Below are 23,182 nucleotides of genomic sequence, written 5' to 3'. Positions count from 1 at the left end.
TAAGTGGCACTGGAAACCTGCTTGGAGCATGAACTCGATTTAATGAATTTTGCATTACTGTAGAATGTCCCAAAACCTACCACAGGTTATGGGCTCATCACTGCCGTCCGCACAATCGATCTTTCCATCACACTTTGCTTCAGAAGGAAGACAGACCCCCTCAGGACACCTTATACTCTTCTCACCACAGGTACCTACAAAAAAAAAAAAAAAAAAAAAAAAAAAAAAACACAAATTGTCCATTTAATCATTTATTTTCCACAATGTTAAAGATCTTAAACAGCTGCTGTGGGATGAGGGTCAGAATAAGATCCTCACAGTCCTGTTCGTCGGAGTTGTCCAGGCAGTCGTTCTGACCGTTACAACGCAGGTCTTTGGAGATGCAGAGTTTATTGTTACAGGTCCAGTCAGACTCCAAGCAGCCCTCTGTGGCAGTACAGTTCTCCTCATCGTACCCAGTGGGACACTGGCGCTTCCCGTCACAGCGGGCTGAAGCATCAACACAGCCGACAGAATCCACACAAGGAAACTGGCCAGGGGCGCAGTCCAGAGACCCTGCAGGCAGGACAGCAAATGCAAAGTAATCCAGGTTTCCTCTGCAACAACTGTCATCCAGCATTAGTTGTGGTAGAGGAGCTTTGAATAGCCTTCAGTCAGACAGGCGTCCAGACCTCAAGAATTTTATTCTGCATAATAAAGCTTCAGATTCATGGACCAGAAAAGGGCAGTACAATAGTTACCAACTCCACTGTGTAGGAACTTCAGTCAAACAAGTTTTAAAACTTGAAATGCAAAGACAAATGCGTTATTTTTCTGCCATTTGATCATTTTAAAACTCAATTTTTTTTTAGGAAACCAATAGTTTTGTTGCAAGGACATATTGACACCGAGCGAGACGACACATACCAGGACAATCCATTTCATCAGATCCATCCAGACAGTCCCCATCTCCGTCACACTTTAGGGTATCAGGGATACAGCTCCCATCGTCACACTGCCACAGGCCTTGGGGGCATCCGGCAAGCTGGCCTACAACACCAGCATGCGGAGAAAAAAAAAAAAAAGACAAGTTACCCACTTAGGTGGAAGGTTGTTAATACTGGAACAGCCAGTTGAAGGATTTATAGAGTCGTGTTGCATCATTATCAAGGCCAAAAGATTTTAAACTGCACAAACTACAGAAAGCATCTTATCTATCTGCTTATTCCAATTAAGGATCACAGGCCTATCCCACCAATCATAGGCCATGAGGCAGGCTACACCCTGGACAGGACACCAGTCTATCGCAGGACCACATACAGACAAACACACTCACCTACAGTCAATTTCAAGTTTCCAGTCCACCTAACCTGCATGGTTTTAGAAGGGAGGAAGCTGGAGCCCCCACACAAACACAGGGAAAACATGCAAACTCCATGCAGAAAGGATACAGGTGGGAATCGATCCTGTAACAGTGCTAACCACTATAAGCCACCGTGCTGCAGTCCAGTTACAAGTGTACAGGATTAAATCCTGTAACTTCTTTTGCACAAACCTAAGCAGGTATGGAACAAACTTACTGAAAGCATAAAAACTTAAGACAAAAATAAAAGCTCTGACAAATAAAGAATGTGGGGGGAAGAACATTTGGACTTCAGAGAAATCAGAATTATGGCCTAAAATTTCAGTTTTAAAATCTCAAATTGGACCATTAAAAAAAAAAAAAAATATAGAAGTGTCTAAAGTTATATTATATATATATATATATATATATATATATATATATATATTTTTTTTTTTTTTTTAAAGCAGAAACATGCTTCCAGTGCCCCTATAATCTGCTCCATGACAAAAAAATAAACCTTAATGAGTGAGAAAACCAGCTGCACCCCTGATTGTATGTTTAAACCTTAACCTTTGTTGCTCTCAGGCCCCAGGTTCAAAGAACTTTGATATATTTTACAGTGATTATTTTATAACCTGCTACAGAAAGCAAACAGAATCCACCAGTTAATTAGTTTCTTGAAACAGGTGTTCAATGAGCTGAAGGAAGCCTTCAAACACTGTTCTTCAAATTTACTGAGACAGCCCTTACCAAAAAGTAGTAAAGTGCAAGTATGTTTCAAGTATACTTCCAGTTTACTTTTTATATACTTATCAGTACTATTTTTTGGTAAGGGAGGAGACGTAAAGGGGCCATTTAACTCTTCAGAGTTAAACAGCACAAAATAAAGATTTGTGAACGCTAATTAACACACAATGAAATAAAGCGCCGCCCCCACTGAACGTGGACTAAGAGAAACCACGTGACGCACAAAAAGAAGCCTTTTTCTTTTAGTTTTGTTTTTTACCTTGTGAACATATCAGCAGTGTTAAAATAAACAGACGAACAGGCGTAAAATCATGTCGACCGGAGCAGCTCATCAGGAAGAACAGCGCCACCTAACAGCCGCACCTTTATCTGCAGCTGCACCTGTAGTGACGTCACGGGCAATCAAATCCAAATCCGACGGCGCTTTATCGAAATGTGGATTTGGTAAAACAGCAGAAAAATGTATGACAGTAAAATGTTCATCCCTCTTTCTCTCATGTTTTGTGACCCCAGAGCGTTTTTACTGCATTTAAATACTTTTATAGCGCACACATTTTTGTGTTGCATGAACATGCAAACACGTTTAATATCACTTTTCCCAGATTGAATATGTGGTCCGACAGATCTAAATTCTATTCAAAATGGGACTGAAGTGTGAATGGAAAGATCAGGTGCAGCTCACGAACAAAAAATAAAATAAAATTAAATTAAATAAAATTAGATATAACATTCAGCAATAAAATCAGATTTAGGTCACGTCAAATTGTAATGTTAATACTGTAAATTTCGTTACAGCGAGAATAGATTTTTTTTTTTAAATAAATTGACATAATAACGTGTGCATGAAGTTTATATCCTTGAATCTGCTGCCCTCTCTTGGTCAGTCATAGCAACTACGCAAACAACAAAGTATTGACTCATTTTGTGAAAACCTTTTTTGGTGTAAATATTTAGACTGATCAGCTTTATGTATTTTAATTGCCATGAAATTTTGATCCATTTCAACATAAAGAACTAATGATGATCTATCTATCTATCTATCTATCTATCTATCTATCTATCTATCTATCTATCTATCTATCTATCTATCTATCTATCTATCTATCTATCTATCTATCTATCTATCTTCTTTATTATTATTATTATTAGTAGTAGTAGTAGTATTATGTCTTTTTAGGGGAATTTTCATCTTAAAGCACATATGTATTCATCTAATATCTCATCAGTTATGGTGTTAAAGTTCTGTGAATGACAACAGTACTGCAACAAACAATATACAAGTTAGAAATAGAAATAATATTAAGAAATAGCAAGAATTCATGTAAATAATAGGAGAAAAATAAAAGATACTGTGTAAAAGAAAGCAGCATAACATATAATAAATAATAATAGTAATAACTATTAAAGTGTGCACTGAAAAAAAGTATAACCCTGCTTAAACAAACAAACAAAAAATTGATGTCCAAATATCACATAATATATTTGACTTCACAGAATCTAAATTATTTAACTTCCTCTCTTTACTAAATGTAAAGAAAATGAGTTTCACAATCAAATCAATATTTTTATCTTGTTTTAAATGAGTTTTTAGTTCGAATGAACAACTGCATGTTACATTTTTTACAGTGTGGGCAGCATAGTGCACTTCCCAACAAGGAAACGAAACAGTCTAAAAATAACAATCATATATAATATAAATTGCAATAATAGTATAAAAGATAAACACCACCGGGAAAAAAAAAACACTATATTGATGACAAGGAAAATGGCAACGAAAGCCCCGTAAGAGAAAATCGCTAGCTCATCATTGTGGGCAGCTATAAGTCTTATCAAAATAAGGCACATCATAAAACACATGTTTTTTAAAATTATTTTTACTCTCTGCGCCCTATAACAGGCTTTGTGTGGTAATAATTTGATTTTCCATTAATCATGGCCGACGTCATGGATTCACATCAAAGTGTTGTGATCTGGCCGCTCACTTCAAAGCAAAGGCGGCTTGGGCGAGCTGTCAGTCACAGTGACGCGTCTCATCAAAGGTAGATCAACGATTTCATGTTGCGTTATAAACCGCAGTCACAACATCAAAATCGGGACACTGACAATCCGTCACACCGCGGGGATGAACGTCGCTCTCTCACTGCTCCTCCAGCTGGATCTGCTTCTGGCCGTGCAGCTGCACGCGGACAGCGCGCGCCCTCGGCGCCCTCCGGGCGGCAGACTTCCGCCCTACATGATGCAGCTCTACCGGACCGTGACCACGGAGGAGCCGGCCCGGAGTCCGGCTGCTCACAGCAGCACTGAAGACGGCCCCGGGCTGCATGGATCAGATTTTGTGACGAGCCTGATCGCAAAAAGTGAGTACAACTTAAAAAAAGCTAAAAACTTTTAGGAGAAAGTTCTATGTGGTGCAGGGCGTAGTTCCATTAGAAAGTTTTTGGGGCACCAGAGAGCTGGGGCACCCTTTGTAGCTTTATTGTTTGATTTATTGATACTAAGCAGAAAAACACACCTTTTCCAAACCATCATGCAACACTATTTTGCAAAATTAAAATTGTCAAATGTTTTTGCAGGAAAGTGTAGAAAGTGTCTTAAAATCCAGTTTTGAGGTATGGAGGCAAACTCCCAACATAACACCCCCAATGTCACATTTATGGACATAATATTCTCAAATATTCAGTATAACTTGGCACATTTCATTGCAAATCCCAATTTTCTCACAATAAAAGTTACTGTTATATGAAGAAGAAATGCCTGAGAGATAGATTTCCAATAAATATAAAATCCCAATTTAAGTACAATTAAATTATGTTGCATTGATGTTTCTTTGAGTTGGGGCTACACATATTTATTAGATGGAAAATCTGCCCAAACTTGAGTTGAGTTCAGTCAATTTGCTTTTTAGTGTATTTGCGAACCAGCATCCTGCAGGTGGATTTGAACATCTTGACATCTGGTTTGTGCAAGATAGGATGTGATGTCAGTCATCAGGGTTACCAGTGTGATTTCAGAATATGTAGAAGCTCCCAGGTCAGGTCTGGTTGTTCCAGATGTAGACAGGTATTAATGTGGGTGTCCCCATGTCATGGTCAGTCAATGGGATCCTCAGAAATGACATTTGGTCTCACACCTGATTGCTCATAGTCCTAATCTGGTGTTTTGGTAATAAATGGCTCATTTTGACACATAGTTCTTGTGATTAAAAATTGAACAACTGTAGAAGACACCTGGATGTAATTGGAACCCCAGCTTGAAGAAAATATTTACTTGTTGCAGTTACTTGGTTCATATCAAATGGTCTTGTGTTCAAACATTCTTAATGTATAACCAAAAGAATGAAAAGTACTTTCTGCCATATTAATGTTTGCTAAATTTCTCCATTCTTCCTTCTTTCAGGCGTCCAGCAGTTTGGCAGTCGGTGGTCAGTCACCTTTGACGTGTTTTCTATTTCTCCAAACGGCAACATCCAGCTGGCTGAACTTCGAATCAACCTTCCTGCCTTCACCAGATCTTCCCAAGTATCTGTGGACATCTATTTCTCCCACAAGGACAGGTGCCAAGGCAAGCACTGCCCAAAGAACAGGCGTTTCCTGGGCCGCCTGAGGGTTCACCCCACTTCTGTGGTTTCCTCCTCCTCCTGGAAAGTGTTCAACATGACTGAAATGCTCATTCATTGGCTGCAGCAGCAACCGCCTGCATCAAAACCCAAGGAAGAACTCAATCAACCTACAGCAGACCACGTCATGATGGTGATTTTCTTTAAATATAACCAGAACCCAACAGGTCAGCAAATGGCAACGCTCATCCACACTGCAGAACATTCAAAATATATCAGCCTGGAAAGAAAGCAAGCAATTTCCTGCCACAGTTCCAGGGCAAGTAACTGGAGATCCAAGAGGCACCATGAGAAGCAAAGGGTGGCAGAAGACAAGACAACAGAGAAGGTAAAGGTTTCTCTGTGCACGAGGGTGGACATGTGGGTGGACTTCACACAGCTTGGCTGGAGTGAGTGGATTGTCTATCCCAAATGGTACAACTCGTATCGCTGTGAAGGAAGCTGTCCTATACCCCTAGATGAGACCTTTCACCACAACCAAACCACGCATTTATGCAGGTAAGACTGAATTTCTACTGAATTTGTGAAAATGTCTTTAAGCTCTTTCTAACGGCACCATTACGCATATCTTATCTTTTTCTTCTCAGAGCCTGCTGAACAATACCACCCAGACAAGGTCCCGTCTCCGTCCTGCGTGCCAACACGCCTGGCGCCGTGTCCATGCTGTACTTTGAGAATGGCAAAGATGACCACGAGACATCACCAGAACATGGTGGTGGAGGAGTGCGGCTGCTATTGAGAACACTGTCTGCAGAAACTCTGAGCTACAGTAGGTTAGCAGCCATGGAGCTCCAGAAGCCTACAAGCACTTTACTCTGTGCACCTGGAATCCAGACTTTCTCTCTGAAGAGAAGGCGTGGCTTCAACAATGAACCCAGATCACAAATGGATCAACGCCATTTTGTTGAACTGTATTTTCCAAGCATTTCTGGATTGACCGGGTAACCCGAGGTGACACGATCGAGGTTACAAACCAGACGGAAGCACTAAAGGAGACGCACATTATGGAGCATGAAGACTTAACGCCATGCACCATTTGTGCAAATGTTGGAACAGCTGAAGTGTTTTAACTCTGCTCACATTGTTTGGGACAGACTGACCAATTTGAATGTTTGCAACATAATAAATTATTTCTCATCTTAGACCAAGTGTTTAAAGGTTGTCAGATTTCTAAGTGGGCCACAGCACTCTAAGGTTTGGGATTGGCTGCTCGCAGGTTGTTCAAGGTATGGACGATTCTTGAAACCATGACCTTCTGTGTTCACCAAAACATCTGCAAAATCAGAGCTTTTTATTTTTAGTCAAATTTTAATATCTAAGACAGTGGATCCCACTGTGAGCCAGCAGTGCATCAAAAATTCAATTATATTTATGAATTATATAAAACTTTTTTAAACAAAAATCAAAAGGAATTAAACAATGAACAGAGCAGAGCAGAAGGTTCTGGGTTCAAAGCCACCCCTGACCATTGTACGTGTCATATGGAGTTGTGTCAGGAAGGGAATCTGGTGTAAAACTTGTGCCAAATCAACATGCAGATCCGTATCAGATCTGCTGTGGTGACCCAGAGATATGCCTTTTTTTTTCACAACATTGACAAAGCAATAAATAAATATTAAATTCTTGGATCTTCCACTACATCAAAATTGTGTAGTTACTTTCTTGGTGAGTGGTTCACCACTCCCTCCATAAATTTTTACATGTTGGTTAAAAAAATAAAAACATACAAAAAAGCAAACTATTTCAACAATTTGGCAAACATCAAACATGAAGAAAAAAAACAACAAAGTCACCAGATTAGCATGTCACAAAAAACAAAACACAGATTTCACATTTTTGTATTAGTGTTTTTATTCGTTGTTTCAAAACAAAAAACGATGCAGGGTTGAAAACTAGGCTTAGGGGGCGCTGTTTTACTCTTGAACAGCGTCCCTTTAAATTCAACTTTAAAATCTACACTTAAATCTACAAATAGCAGTTAATCTTTCAATCGGTTTCACTTCAAAATGATCCGTCTGCGTATAAAATTAAACATGCTCATTTCATGTGCAGAATTAAATTTTAGCAGATTACAAATTGTTCTCACAACAATTTTGCTTTCAATAAAATATTGATATTCAGGCAGAGTATCCAAAAAAAAAAAAACGATGGTGAGTGTCTTTAATGCTTTACACCTGCAAGGGCGACAAAGGTACAAAATTCTGGGGTTTAGGAGTGGAAATTCCCACTCCTAAATGGAGGCCAATTCAGGGTCAGTTGTTGGGCTAAAAATTCTATTCCAGTTTAACTGGAGCACCAAAAATGTCAAAGGTTATACATAGTTACATTAGGTAAAGTCAAAAATACAGTTATAGTTACTAAACGTGACTAAAATTGACGGCCGTCTAGTTTCAGGTGGTATTTCATACCACAATTAAAAACAGTAAAAAGAAACTATCGGCATGCTCCTAAAGCACAGCTGCTTGCTTCAAATGTCCATTCAAACTGGGCGTCTTCTCCTGGAAAAAGGGAACAAACATTTCAGTTGAATGAAAAAAAAGAAAAAAAAAAGACACGAGCAGAAGCAGATGACGGTTTGTAGCCAAACGTACCGGCGCTCTCGTCCGACTCCGGGTCGTGACACGTCTCGTTGGCGGGCCGGTTTGTGTCGGTGGAGCTGCCTGGTTTGAGCGGGGTGGTGATTCCGGGGATTTCAGGGAGACTCGGAGGTGTACAGGCCAGAGGGGACATCCGGCACTTCAGGAGGAACTTCTGTCATAGATGATTCTGTACCTACAGGGGGCAGCAGAGGCCATTACATTAAAGGACAACTCCATTTTTTTTTTTTTTTTTTAACAACCTTTGTTGTATCTATCCAGGTGATGGATACAACAGGTGATGTATCCATCACCTGCGTTGATGTCAGGTGATGGATACAACAGCATCTCTAAGATGCTGAACCTTCCTTGGTGCTCACTTGGACTACGCCTTCAGCAGACCTTCCTCAAAAATTTACCAACTGAGGAGGCTCATGAGGGAAGCCACCAAGACAACAGACTAATTCAAATAAGTCTAAAAACGTCAGCAAATATAACAAGTTTATGTATATTTTGTAATATGCATATGTCTCAGACATGAAAGAGCGAAGCTCGTCAGCATCTCACCATGTCACATGTCACAGGACGGCTTTCAGGTGGATTTCAGATGGATTCTGGTTGCTTTTCAGTCGTGTGATTATCCGATTGTGATTGTGCATGAGCTGGACATGCCCCAACATGTCCTGGAAGGCTTCATCACGGCGTTGCTTTGCGCCATGCGGCTCCACCGCGACTCCTCTTTCCATGACAAAAACTCCTGTAACAGTGGAATGTGCCATTCATTTCTAAACTGGACGCTGTCTTGATCCGGTATGTTGTCTGACTAGCACAGGAAATGTGAAAAGACGTGGACATCAGCACTTTTTCAGCACATTAAGACAGATGTGCGGAGGAGTTCCGCATGTCGCGGTGGAGCCGCATGGCGCAAAGCAACACCGTGATGAAGCCTTCCAGGACATGTTGGGGCATGTCCAGCTCATGCACAATCACAATCGGATAATCACACGACTGAAAAGCAACCGGAATCCATCTGAAAGCCGTCCTGTGAGACCAACACCGAGGTGGTTTTGCCTGCGTAATGAACGGCTCTGTGGCGCGTCCCTCCGCTTCTTTTTCCATTAAAAAACTCCTGTAACAGTGGAATGTGCCAAAAAAGTGCTGATATCCACGCCTTCTGCCTTTTTATGAAAGTCAGACGAGGTCCTGGATCAACAAAGCCTTCACGTTGGAAATGATCTGGTTGTTTCAGCGGGGTCTGAGCATGTCGATCGGCGCTGGGAGCGCGCCACGCTCTCAGCAGTTGTGGGCCGTCCTTAAAGCGGCAGTAACACTCCTTAATCTGTATAATCTCCATAAAATCGTCCCTGAAAGCCATATTCATTTTCCGAACGGTGTCCACCTGGAGGTCTCTCACAGTTTCTGGAAAAAAACTGATGCAGCAAAGCTCCAAATCGTTCAGACATTTATTCGCAATAAAAAAAATGACTAGAGGGTGGACCAGTGCTCACACAAAGCCTGCTCACAGGCGAATGACGCAACCGACAGACGTGACAAAACTCACGCATGCGCACGAAGGTTCAAGCTTGTCTGATGCAATCACATGTGATTCAAATCCATATGGTTTTTGAAAAAAATAAAAAGGTTGGATACTTTTCTAACAGACCTCGTACATGCTGTCCATATTCTTGAGCCGCTTAGGTGGGTAGGGACAGTTCCCATGGGTTAAAAAAGCTTTTCAACCTCCCATCCCTGGTTCTCAAGACCAGGCACCTAAGTGGCTCGACTCTCCCACCCCCCCCCCCCTTTTTTTTTTTTTTTTTAAGATATTTCAGTGTACCTTAGTAATATATAGTCGGTATATTGTTTCTTTAACTGTGGCATGTTCGCAGTAGCTTACACCATCAATCTATCGAAACCCAATTCTGACTTTTCTCTTTTTTGTACCAGGTTGCAAACATGTTTATTTCTGCTGTAAATTTGGACATTTTAACACGGGCTTCTATGGTGACTGACTCTCCTCTGGAGACAGCCCTTAAGTGGCCATTTGAGGAACTGCAGGCTTTGGCACTTCTGCATTGGCTTCATGTTTCAGCACTGAATGTTGTCAGTGACCCAGTGTACTTGTTGTTCATGTTGCACACTCGCTGACCCACTTCTTTATCCGTTGGTCACGTGACAGAACACAGTATCACCTCTCCAGCAGACAGATGCTTTCACCATCAACGTTCCCATGACATCACGCCAAAGAAATACATTTACTACTCACAACCAGACCGGGATGTTCCCAAAGCCTACGCTTACAGATATGGGGGGAAAAGGCCAGTCAACCTTTAATAAATTGTGGTTACCATGGGTACATAAAATAATTTATAATCCTACAACGTATCCTGTTTCCATAACAACCAAGAACTACTGGATGTGAAATTATCACTTTGTCAGTGCTTAAAATGGTTTCTTCTCTATAAAAACTCATTTTGCAAAAAAAAAAAAAAATAAAGGTTCTGTAAATAACGAGACAAATTTATTCACAAAAAAAAAAAATCTCAAATTCAACAACATAAAATCTGCATCGGGGGCTTTATAGATTAACACACACTTGTCCAGAAATAGATGATTTTATAGTGTTTTTATGCCAAACTTACAGCTCAGAAGAATGACAGGGAGCAAGAAAAGCAAATGTTTAAGAGCCAATTTTTATAAGAGTCAGGCAGGCTGTGATAGTGACCAACTCACATTTTGCTGAAACTTTGGTAACTGGATGCACCCTCCACCAAATGAACATACGAGGTATCTTATAAAACTAGGCAGTTTTATTAAAAAAAAAAACCTATATGGATTTGATTGACATGAGATTCCACCAATCATGCTTGAACCCTCGTGCGCATGCGTGAGTTTTTTCACGCGTGTCGGTGACGTCATTTCCCTGTGGGCAGGCCTTGAGTGAGATGTGGTCCCGCCCTCTCGGCTGAATTCCTTTGTTTCACACGCTGCTCAGACGGCGCGCGTTGCTTTATCAAAATTTTTTCTGGATCTGTGAGGAATATCCGAGTGGATACTATTCGAGAAATTAAGCTGGTTTTCGGTGAAAAGTTTAACGGCTGATGAGAGATTATGGGGTGTTTCTGTCGCTGTAAGGACTTCCCACGGAGCGGGACATCGTGCAGCGCTTCCAGGAGCCGTCGCCGGCCTGTTTCGACCTGAAAACATCCTAATTTAAGGCTTAATTCAACCAGGACGTCGTGAGAGAACAGAGAAGATTCAGAAGAGGCCGGCATGAGGACTTTATGCGGACATTCCACTGTTTAAGGACATTTTTTAATGAAAGACGTGCGTGCAAATTCGCAGTTGTTTCCGTGACGACTCGGCGAATCTGTGTGCGCCGCGACAGGAAAAACACCTCCGTGTTGAAAACCATTTGTAAAATTCAGGCAGCTTTTGATAGCTTTCAACAAGTGAGTAACTGAGAAATTGTTTAAACAGCTTGGGCATGTTCCAACTTGCCCGTTAAGGTTTCCAACGGAGGTGTTTTTCCTGTCCCGACCCCCCGCGGTCGGGTCCGGCCCGACATGCGACTCTGCCCGCACGTTCTTTCATTACAAAATGTCCGTTAACAATGGAATGTCCGAATAAACTCCTCATGCCGACTTCTTCTGAAAGTTCTCTGTTCTCTGACGACTTACTGGGTCAACAGAGCCTGAAATGTGGAAGTTTTCAACTTGAAGCGGCGAGACGCTGCCGCCTCGAAGCGCAGATCACCGTCAGGCGCCATGGGCCGTCCTTACAGCGACACTACCAGAACAAAATCTCTCATCAGCCGTTAAAATTTTTACCGAAAACCAGCTGAATTTATCGAATGGTGTCCACTCAGTTGTGCCTTACAGTTTTGAAAAAAATTTTGATCAAACAAAGCAGCAGTCTGAGCCATTCCTAAACAATGAAAAAAATCGACGAGAGGGTGGGCGACTCCTCACTCAAAGACTGCCCACAGGCGAATAACGTAACCGACAGGCGTGAAAAAACTCTCGCATGCCCACGAGGGTTCAAGCATGTCTGATGTAATCACACGTGATTCAAATCCATATGGTTTTTGAAAAAAAATAATAAGGTCGGATACTTTTCTAATAGACCTCGTACACCAAAATTTTGGCCAAATTCCCTACGGTGACCTTGCCATGGGTCATCAAAGTTCACACCCAGTATGGCCTAAAACTGGAATTTGGTTAACTGGTAAGTTCTAGACAGCTCTTACATGAAATGCGTTCAATCCCCCAGAGTACGTTTGTGATCTAAGTATTATAGGAGGACAGTTCTTCAAAATAATCACTAATTTGGGTTGGGGGATTGAACACATTTACTCTAGGGGCGCATCAGGTTAGCAAATTTCCATAAGTACTCATATTTGTGAAGGCTATTACTCAATACGCATTTAATCCCCCAGCAAGATTTCCATTGTATTAGAAAGGGCAATACTTACCCTCTTTAAAACAACAAAAAAAAAAAATCAGTGGGGGATTGTACGTGTTGGCCACCAGGCGGCGCCAAAGTGGTCAAATTTGTGTTTTTCATACAATTTTGGCACCCTCTGGTGACCAGCACGTTTAATGAATAATCATAAACTGCATTTTTCAGAAGATTAACATGTACTGTGTTAAATATCCATTGAAACATCTTTGGGGGTATCTCAGAAAGGTCACAATGTGCATCTACAATGTTGAGGTTTGGTCACCTTGAAGCACCAGATTACACACTAATTTACATGTGAAGTTTCGAAACGATGATGAATTAGAACAATGCATGAGCATGATTCACTCTAATCCCAGTCCGGTAAATGATACTTCTCCAGGTCTTCATCTACAATCAGGAATGCTCACCCAGAAAGTCATTTGCATCTCACTGCAAATATATAACCCATGCGTGGGTGGAAAGTTCATCGTGATCCACTTATTTAAAGTAATCCCTGATGACATTCTCATCTTTGGGGAACGTGTAGTGCAATCAGCGATCAGCATCTGGTGTGGCAAGTTTGCAGATGACATCCTCAGTATTCTTTTTGCTAGGTCTAGGCACAAAAGAAAGCTTTCAAGATTGCTACTCACCATTTTATCTTCTTCATGTAGGGCCAATAATGCTTACTTCCCCATGTGGAAAAAGAGCCAATTCCCGTGCAATAAAATGCTTTTTTATCAAAAACTGGCAAGTCCCCCAAAGATTTTCCAACTGATTTGTCTAAAAGAAGGATGAGTCTCAAGAGAAAAGCAAAGTTTATGATACAACCCCAATTCCAGTGAGGTTGGGACATTGTGTAAAATGTAAATAAGAACAGAATACAATGATTTGCAAATCCTCTTCAACCTATATTCAAATGAATACACCACAAAGACAAGATATTTAATGTTCAAACTGATAAAGTTTATTGTTTTTGTGCAAATATTTGCTCATTTTGAAATGGATGCCTGCAACACATTTCGAAAAAGCTGGGACAGTGGTATGTTTACCACTGTGTTACATCACCTTTCCTTCTAACAACACTGAATAAGCATTTGGGAACTGAGGACACTAATGATTGGGTATAAAAGGAGCATCCCCAAAAGTCTCAGCCATTCACAAGCAAAGACGAGGCAAGGATCACCACTTTGTCAACAACTGCATGGAAAAAATAGTCCAACAGTTTAAAAACAATGTTTCTCAACATTCAATTACAAGGTATTTAGGGATTCCATCATCTACAGTTCATAATATAATCAGAAGATTATGAGAATCTGGAGAACTTTCTACACGTGTGCAGCAAGGCCAAAAACCAACACTGAATGCCCGTGACCTTTGATGCCTCAGGCGGCTCTACATTAAAAACCAACATCATTGTGTAAAGGATCTTACTACGTGGGGTCAGGAACATTTCAGAAAACCATTGTCAGTTAACATAGTTCATCGCTACATCTACAAGTGCGAGTTAAAACTCTACCATGCAAAGCGAAAGCCATATATCAACAACATTCAGAAACGCCGCCGCCTTCTCTAAGCCCAAGTTCATTTGAAATGGACAGACACAAAGTGGAAAAGTGTGCTGTGGTCTGATGAGTCCACATTACAAATTGTTTTTGGAAATCATGGACGTCATGTCCTCTGGACAAAGGAGGAAAAAGACCATCCAGACTGTTACCAGCACAAAGTTCAAAAGTCAGCATCTGTGATGGTATGGGGGTGTGTTAGTGCCCATGGCATGGGCAACTTACACATCTGTGATGGCACCATCAATGCTGAAAGGTACATCCATGTTTTGGAGCAACACATGCTGCCATCCAAGCAACGTCTTTTTCAGGGACATCGCTGCTTATTTCAGCAAGACAACGCCAAGCCACCTTCTGCACGTGTTACAACAGCGTGGGTTCGTAGTAAAAGAGTGCGGGTACTAGACTGGCCTGGCTGCAGTCCAGACCTGTCACCCATTGAAAATGTGTGGCGCATTATGAAGCGCAAAATACGACAACGGAGACCCTGGACTGTTGAACAGCTGAAGTCATACATCAAGTAAGAATGGGAAAAAATTCCACCTACAAAGCTTCAACAATTAGTGTCCTCAGTTCCAAAACGCTTATTGAGTGTTGTTAGAAGGAAAGGTGATGTAACACAGTGATAAACATACCACTGTCCCAGCTTTTTTGAAACGGGTTGCAGGCATCCATTTCAAAATGAGCAAATACGAGGGCTGTCAATTAAGTATAGGTCCTTTTTATTTTTTTTCAAAAACTATATGGATTTCATTCATGTTTTTATGTCAGACATGCTTGCACCCTCGTGCGCACGCGTGAGTTTTTCCACGCCTGTCGGTGAAGTCATTCGCCTGTGAGCACTCCTTGTGGGAGGAGTCGTCCAGCCCCTCGTCGGAATTCCTTTGTCTGAGAAGTTGCTGAGAGACTGGCGCTTTGTTTGATCAAAATTTTTTCTAAACCTGTGAGACACATCGAAGTGGACATGGTTCGAAAAATTAAGCTGGTTTTCGGTGAAAATTTTAACGGCTGATGAGAGATTTTGAGGTGATACTGTCGCTTTAAGTACTTCCCACGATGCGAGACGTCGTGCAGCGGTCCCAGGTGCCGTCGTCAGCCTGTTTCAAGCTGAAAACCTCCACATTTCAGGCTCTATTGATCCAGGACGGCGGCACAGGAAAAACACCTCCATGTTGATAACCATTTGTAAAATCCAGGCGGCTTTTGATGGCTTTCAGTGGAGTGAGTATATGAGAAATTGTTTAACAGCTGGACATGTTCCAACTTGTCCTTAAGGCTTCCAACAGAGGTGTTTTTCCTGTGGCGGAGCGTCGCAGCGGCTGCGAACCGATGCTGCAATCCGTCCACACGTCTTTCATTAAAAAAAATCTCCTTTAACAGTGGAATATCCGGATAAAATGCTGAAACCGACTTCTTCTGAAACTTCTCTGTTCTCTCACGACATCCTGGATCAATAGAGCCTGAAATGTGGAGGTTTTCAGCTTGAAACAGGCAGACGACGGCGCCTGGGACCACTGCGCGACGTCTTGCACCGTGGGAAGTCCTTAAAGCGACAGTATCACCTCAAAATCTCTCATCAGCTGTTAAAATTTTCACCGAAAACCATCTTAATTTTTCGAACCGTGTCCACTTCGATGTGTCTCACAGGTTTAGAAAAAAATTTTGATCAAACAAAGCGCCAGTCTCTCAGCAACTTCTCAGACAAAGGAATTCCGACGAGGGGCTGGACGACTCCTCCCACAAGGAGTGCTCACAGGCAAATGACGTTACCAACAGGCATGGAAAAACTCACGCATGCGCACGAGGGTTCAAGCATGTCTGACGTAAAAACATATGAATGAAATCCATATAGTTTTTGAAAAAATAAAAAGGACCTATACTTTATTGACAGACCTCGTATTTGTACAAAAACAATAAAGTTTATCAGTTTGAACATCTTGTCTTTGTGGTGTATTCAACTGAATATAGGTTGAAGGGGATTTACAAATCAATGTATTCTGTTTTATTTACATTTTACACAACGTCCCAACTTCATTGGAATTGGGGTTGTAATTCATTAAACGCGTTGGCCACCAGGCGGCGCCAAAGTTTGACCACTTTGGCGCCGCCTGGTGGCCAACGCATACAATCGCCCACTGATTTTTTTTGTTGTTTTAAAGAGGGGAAGTCTTACCCTTTTTAATACAATAGAAATCTTGCTGGAGGATAAACGCGTATTGAGTAACAGCCTTCAAATATGAGCATTTCTGAAAATTCGTCAACTTGAAGCGGCCCCTATAGTCAACGCGTTCAATCCCCCAACCCAGATAAGTGATTATTTTGAAGAACTGTCCTATAATACTTACATCACAAAAGTACTTTGGGGAATTGAACGCATTTCATGTAAGAGCTGTCCAAATCCTCCCTGTTCACCAAATTCTGGGTATGAACTTTGACTGCTGGTCCGATGGATCGCGGCGGGGTTTTCTCACCTCCCGGCGTGGTGCTGAACGCGGTTCCTCCGGGCGTCGTGCAGTAGTCCTGTGGCATATGCGCCGCCTCGTGCACCGTCACGCGCCTGATGGCGGGAATATCCCGACTCCTCGTGCTCTCATTTGTCGCTGACATCTCGCCAACAACCCGTTCTGAGGACGATTCGGTTTCTGACGGTCTCCCGCAGCGACTTCGAGGTCGTCCGCAGTCTTCCACGTGGTTTCAGGAGAGTAACCAAAACAACCCCGGCACTTCCTGTCACGTGGTACAACGAGGCGTGATTGGTTGAAAACAGAGGGCGTCGCAACGCTGGAAGTTGTAGTTTTTTTTGGGGGTTTTTTTTAATGGCTGTGGACGCCAGTCAGTTCTCAAAAAAGTAAAAGAGGGGGGGGGGAAAACAAGATTATGATATATATACTGCGCTCATTTTCGCAAACTCATTTAAAAATATAAAAAATTAGACAATAACTTGGACAAATAGCCATTTTTAAAAACATTTATGTATTTCTAGTTTTGTCAAAGACACATAAAGCTAGACTAAACCTCTACAACAATTTACCTTATTTCTGATAAGAAAAATTATCACAGTTTTGAGTTTCACCTATTTATCCGTTTATTGTCAGTTCACCTATCACAATTCTATTCCCCTGATTGTGTCCCTAGAGAGGTCTTCCAGGTATGCCCACCTGGGAGGAGACCCAGGGGAAGACCCAGGGCATGCTGGAGGGATTATGTCTCCCAAATGGATTGGGAACACCTCAGGAGGACTTGGGCAAGGACAGGGAAGTGTGGGATGAGCTGCTTGATGTACTGTCGCTATGGTATAGACCAGCGTCAGAAAATGAATTAATGAATTCTGTTTTAGAAAGGAGTTTTTCGTTTGTTTTAATTTTATTTGACCTTATATCTTACATATTGTTATAAATTTCATCTAACTTTGAATGTAATATACACACACACACACACACACACACACACACACACACACACACACACACACACACACACACACACACACACACACACACACACACACACACACACACACACACACACACATATATATACGAGTATAATTTTATCTTGTAATTTTGAGTGGGTTGTAACTGTTACTAAGTCAAATTTAACTTAAAATATTGACATAATTCTAAATAATTTTTTCAATTTACCTTTAAACTTTTAATTTAGGACATAATTTTAGATTGAGCCATAATCTTGATATAAAGACTCAAAACAATGTTGATTAGTATAAATTTTTTTATTTAATTACAACATGATACAACCATCAAGGAGATAGTATCTGTTGACTTGGCAGAGTAACTGTAAGTGGTCATTAAGCCTGCTCAGACTGCAGGCTTACTTGTAGTTCCTAGGGTTTGTAAGAGTAGAATGGGAGGCAGAGCCTTCAGCTTTCAGGCTCCTCTCCTGTGGAACCAGCTCCCAATTCAGATCAGGGAGACAGACACCCTCTCTACTTTTAAGATTAGGCTTAAAACTTTCCTTTTTGCTAAAGCTTATAGTTAGGGCTGGATCAGGTGACCCTGAACCATCCCTTAGTTATGTTGCTATAGACTTAGACTGCTGGGGGGTTCCCATGATGCACTGAGTGTTTCTTTCTCTTTTTGCTCTGTATGCACCACTCTGCATTTAATCATTAGTGATTGATCTCTGCTCTCCTTCACAGCATGTCTTTTTCCTGGTTCTCTCCCTCAGCCCCAACCAGTCCCAGCAGAAGACTGCCCCTCCCTGAGCCTGGTTCTGCTGGAGGTTTCTTCCTGTTAAAAGGGAGTTTATCCTTCCCACTGTCGCCAAGTGCTTGCTCACAGGGGGTCATTTTGACTGTTGGGGTTTTTCCATAATTATTGTATGGCCTTGCCTTACAATATAAAGCGCCTTGGGGCAACTGTTTGTTGTGATTTGGCGCTATATAAATAAAATTGATTTGATTAATGATTACATCTGGTGGAAATTCAGGCCTTGAATGATGAAAGATTCTACTAAATTTTGGTGCACATCCAGATCAAGGGGCTGATCCTTCTTTTGACCTTTGATCCTTATTACTTTGATCTTGTAATCAGATGAATTGTTCTTTCAAAGGAAAGTTCAGTGATCAGGATCAAAAGGTCAACAGTCAAAGAATGTTAAAGAAGAGGTCAAAGATGAGTGACCAGGATGACAAATCAGGAACAAAGATCAGACATCAGGATCAAAGATTGCTGGAGATGAAAGGAATAACACTCTCATAATGAAAAAGGTAATGAAAAATGAGAACTGTTGGACTTTGGTGGATGTGTTTACCAAGAGTACTTTTTTAAATGCAAAAAATTTGCCTGTAAAAGTAAAAAAAAAAAAAAAGTATAATTTTGACTAAGACTTTAGATCTTAAAATGATAAAGTTCACAATTTTTAATTTAGATCTGAATTGTAGTTTGATTTTGGAGATATTTTATAATGTCAAAAATCTCATAGATCTTCCTGGGGGTCATAAGTGACCTCCGCACAAGTTTGGATTATACTTGCTACACAGATCGACCAATATTTGCAAAATTCTATGAATAAATTCAGGACAAATAGATAGATTGATAGATTGACATCCACAGCATGTCTTTTTCCTGATTCTCTCCCCTCAGCCCCAGCAGTAGACTGCCCCTCCCTGAGCCTGGTTCTGCTGGAGGTTTCTTCCTGTTAAAAGGGAGTTTTTCCTTCCTACTGTCGCCAAGTGCTTGCTCACAGGGGGTCGTTTTGACTGTTGGGGTTTTTCTGTAATTATTGTATGGCTTTTGCCTTACAATATAAAGCGCCTTGGGGCAACTGTTTGTTGTGATTTGGCGCTATATAAATAAAATTGATTTGAATTGATTTGATAGTAGGAAACTTTTTCTGATGAAAATGAGAGAAATTGTGCATAAATATATACCCGGAGTCATAAATGACCTCACCCTGTCTCTTGAGGGTTAAGTACTAGTCCTTTTTCCAGCCACTGGAGGGACTGTGTGTATTTTTAAAATGTGGTTTTACTTTTTTTTTTTTGTGCACCGAAGGGAGAACGCAAACTCCCTGTTTAGGCAACAAACAGACGAGTCCAGACCGTGTTTATGTCACATCTTTGTTTATTCATTTGTTGTAAATGGTTTGAGCTGGTGTACAGAGAAAGATGATCTATACATATATTCATGTCAGAATGATTCTGATTGAAAGGCCTGTATACATATTAATGTCCGTTTATCCTCTGTCCGGGACAGTAGAAAAGAAAAGAAAAAAGGGTCAGAGCTACAAAGCCTCTACATTCACCACCATGTGGGTGTCTACATAATGCTTAAATAACATCCAGAACAACTCTATGAGGGTGCATAGCATTCTCATTAAATATATTTTGTCATATATTTATACACATATTCTCATAAAAACTTTTTTTGTGCATGTGCGCGGTTGCATTCCTTAGGATAGCATAATGTGATATTGCATTTACATTGACCATGTATCCATTGTTACATAGTATAAGTGATCTCTATTCTTTGCAACAGTTTTATAGTTTTACAATACTTTTTTTTAAATACATCATTGTAGTTTTACACATTATTAGGTCAGCAAAAACCGTCACTTGTCCTCCCCTGATCCTGCTGCTTTTAAAACTGAGCACCAATCAACTCACACAGTTAAACACACAACACAAACATGGTCCAATCAAATTCCGCTCGCAGATGTGATGTAAAGTTACGGAAGATTTATCAGGCTTAATTTAGCTAATTTTACAACAGAAAGCTGTAATTGGGCTGTCCAGCATCGGGCAGGTTAGTTCATTCCAGCCAGGTTGTGTAGGTAAAAACTAAAAAACAATAAGCACGATCATTTTGTTACTCACTAAATTTAAAGACCACATAATGATGATGAAGTCTTTAGACAGGGATTAGCCTTTCATACACCACATCAATCTAAAAATATTTTTTTATGATGTGTCTGCCACCTGCTGGATGCAGCGCTCAGTTTCACTTGAGCTAAGACATTCAGATAGCAATCATGAGGAGAAACATTATGTCCACTGTATGGCCAAGAATGGGAACATGAAACCAGAGTTAAAGAATACAACCCCTGGAAAAATTATGGAATCACTGGCCTCGGAGGATGTTCATTCAGTTGTTTCATTTTGTAGAAAAAAAGCAGATCACAGACATGACACAAAACTAAAGTCATTTCAAATGGCAACTTTCTGTCTTTAAGAAACACTATAAGAAATCAGGAAAAAAAAATTGTGGCAGTCAGTAACGGTTACTTTTTTAGATCAAGCAGAGGGAAAAAAAAAAATGGAATCACTCAATTCTGAGGAATAAATTATGGAATCACCCTGTAAATTTTCATCCCCAAAACTAACACCTGCATCAAATCAGATCTGCTCGTTAGTCTGCATCTAAAAAGGAGTGATCACACCTTGGAGAGCTGTTGCACCAAGTGGACTGACATGAATCATGCTCCAACATGAGAGATGTCAATTGAAACAAAGGAGAGGATTATCAAACTCTTAAAAGAGAGTAAATCATCATGCAATGCTGCAAAAGATGTTGGTTGTTCACAGTCAGCTGTGTCTAAACTCTGGACCAAATACAAACAACATGAGAAGGTTGTTAAAGGCAAACATACTGGTAGACCAAGGAAGACATCAAAGCCTCAAGACAGAAAACTTAAAGCAATATGTCTCAAAAATCGAAAATGCACAACAAAACAAATGAGGAACGAATGAGAGGAAATTGGAGTCAATGTCTGTGACTGAACTGTAAGAAACCACCTAAAAGAAATGGGATTTACATACAGAAAAGCTAAACGAAAGCCATCATTAACACCTAAACAGAAAAAAAACAAGGTTACAATGGGCTAAGGAAAAGCAATCGTGGACTGTGGATGACTGGATGAAAGTCATATTCAGTGATGAATCTCGAATCTGCATTGGGCAAGGTGATGATGCTGGAACTTTTGTTTGGTGCCGTTCCAATGAGATTTATAAAGATGACTGCCTGAAGAGAACATGTCAATTTCCACAGTCATTGATGATATGGGGCTGCATGTCAGGTAAAGGCACTGGGGAGATGGCTGTCATTATACCATCAATAAATACACAAGTTTACGTTGATATTTTGGACACTTTTCTTATCTCATCAATTGAAAGGATGTTTGGGGATGATGAAATCATTTTTCAAGATGATAATGCATCTTGCCATAGAGCAAAAACCTTGAAAACATTCCTTGCAAAAAGACACATAGGGTCAATGTCATGGCCTGCAAATAGTCTGGATCTTAATCCAATTGAAAATCTTTGGTGGAAGTTGAAGAAAATGGTCCATGACAAGGCTCCAACCTGCAAAGCTGATCTGGCAACAGCAATCAGAGAAAGTTGGAGCCAGATTGATGAAGAGTACTGTTTGTCACTCATTAAGTCCATGCCTCAGAGACTGCAAGCTGTTATAAAAGCCAGAGGTGGTGCAACAAAATACTAGTGATGTGTTGGACCGTTCTTTTGTTTTTCATGATTCCATAATTTTTTCCTCAGAATTGAGTGATTCCATATTTTTTTCCCTCTGCTTGGTCTAAACAAGTAACCATTACTGCCACAATTTTTTTTCCTGATTTCTTATAGTGTTTCTTAAAGCCAGAAAGTTGCCATTTGAAATGACTTTAGTTTTGTGTCATGTCTGTGATCTGCTTTTTTTCTACAAAATTAAACAACTGAATGAACATCTTCTGAGGCCGGTGATTCCATAATTTTTGCCAGGGGTTGTAGATAGAATGTGTGGCTGGGGATGGTGCCAAAACCTCTCATCAGTACTGCAACTTAGTGATGACAAACATGAATCACTGTTTCACAATGTTTAAAAACTTTGCAACAACCATGTTTTGGAAGAGTCTGTATCACAAGGAAGACATGCTCAACACTGGCACATGCTGGACAGTTCACATATGTGCATCTGTGTCAAAGGCTACAATCAGGACAAGCCTGGATGTAGATTTTTCATGTATGTTGCCTCACTCACTCATCTTCAGTTGCTTACTCAAATTAAGGGTCACGGGGGGGTTACGTATGTTGCCTGTTGGTTATAACAAAGTTCTCAAAACACAAACAAAAAATAATAATAATGATAATAATAAAAATGCCCACACCACTTTGTGTCGTTTTGAAAATGCATCCGCCCAAATAAAGTGATTACATTTTTGAAAACCTAATAAAACAAAATTATCACATTTTATATTTAATTCCAACACAGTATTTCCAGCTAGTTAAAGGAAATGCAAATGAAATTTTGTATTGTACTTCAGTTGTGTTTAATTTGCATTGAATTAGGCCTCATGAATCTTCCACACAGTCTGTATTTCAGAAAGAATGATATAAAAAAATTCTCTTAAAAAATATTGAAATGCTAGAATAAATAATAGAATGAGCAAAATTTGGTTT

General features: G+C 40.5%; 2 long non-coding RNA genes and 1 pseudogene across 2 annotated transcripts; 2 read left to right on the top strand and 1 right to left on the bottom strand.

Moving 5' to 3' along the window:
• Positions 1 to 3,581: 3,581 nt before the first annotated feature.
• On the top strand, positions 3,582 to 20,141 carry LOC117529751. Its single transcript, XR_004566090.1, has 2 exons — positions 3,582 to 3,613; positions 19,986 to 20,141. It is a non-coding gene; the product is annotated as an uncharacterized LOC117529751 (long non-coding RNA).
• Positions 4,290 to 6,691, top strand: LOC117529748 (annotated as a pseudogene).
• LOC117529750 lies at positions 7,904 to 16,999 on the bottom strand. The gene is made up of 3 exons (XR_004566089.1): positions 16,743 to 16,999; positions 8,279 to 8,459; positions 7,904 to 8,185 (listed from the first exon to the last, which is right to left on the bottom strand). It is a non-coding gene; the product is annotated as an uncharacterized LOC117529750 (long non-coding RNA).
• Positions 20,142 to 23,182: the final 3,041 nt, after the last annotated feature.

The sequence above is a fragment of the Thalassophryne amazonica genome, chromosome 17 (genome assembly GCF_902500255.1).
Source record: "Thalassophryne amazonica chromosome 17, fThaAma1.1, whole genome shotgun sequence".
Taxonomy (NCBI): Eukaryota; Metazoa; Chordata; class Actinopteri; order Batrachoidiformes; family Batrachoididae; genus Thalassophryne; species Thalassophryne amazonica.
This window is presented reverse-complemented; position numbering and strand designations above follow the sequence as displayed.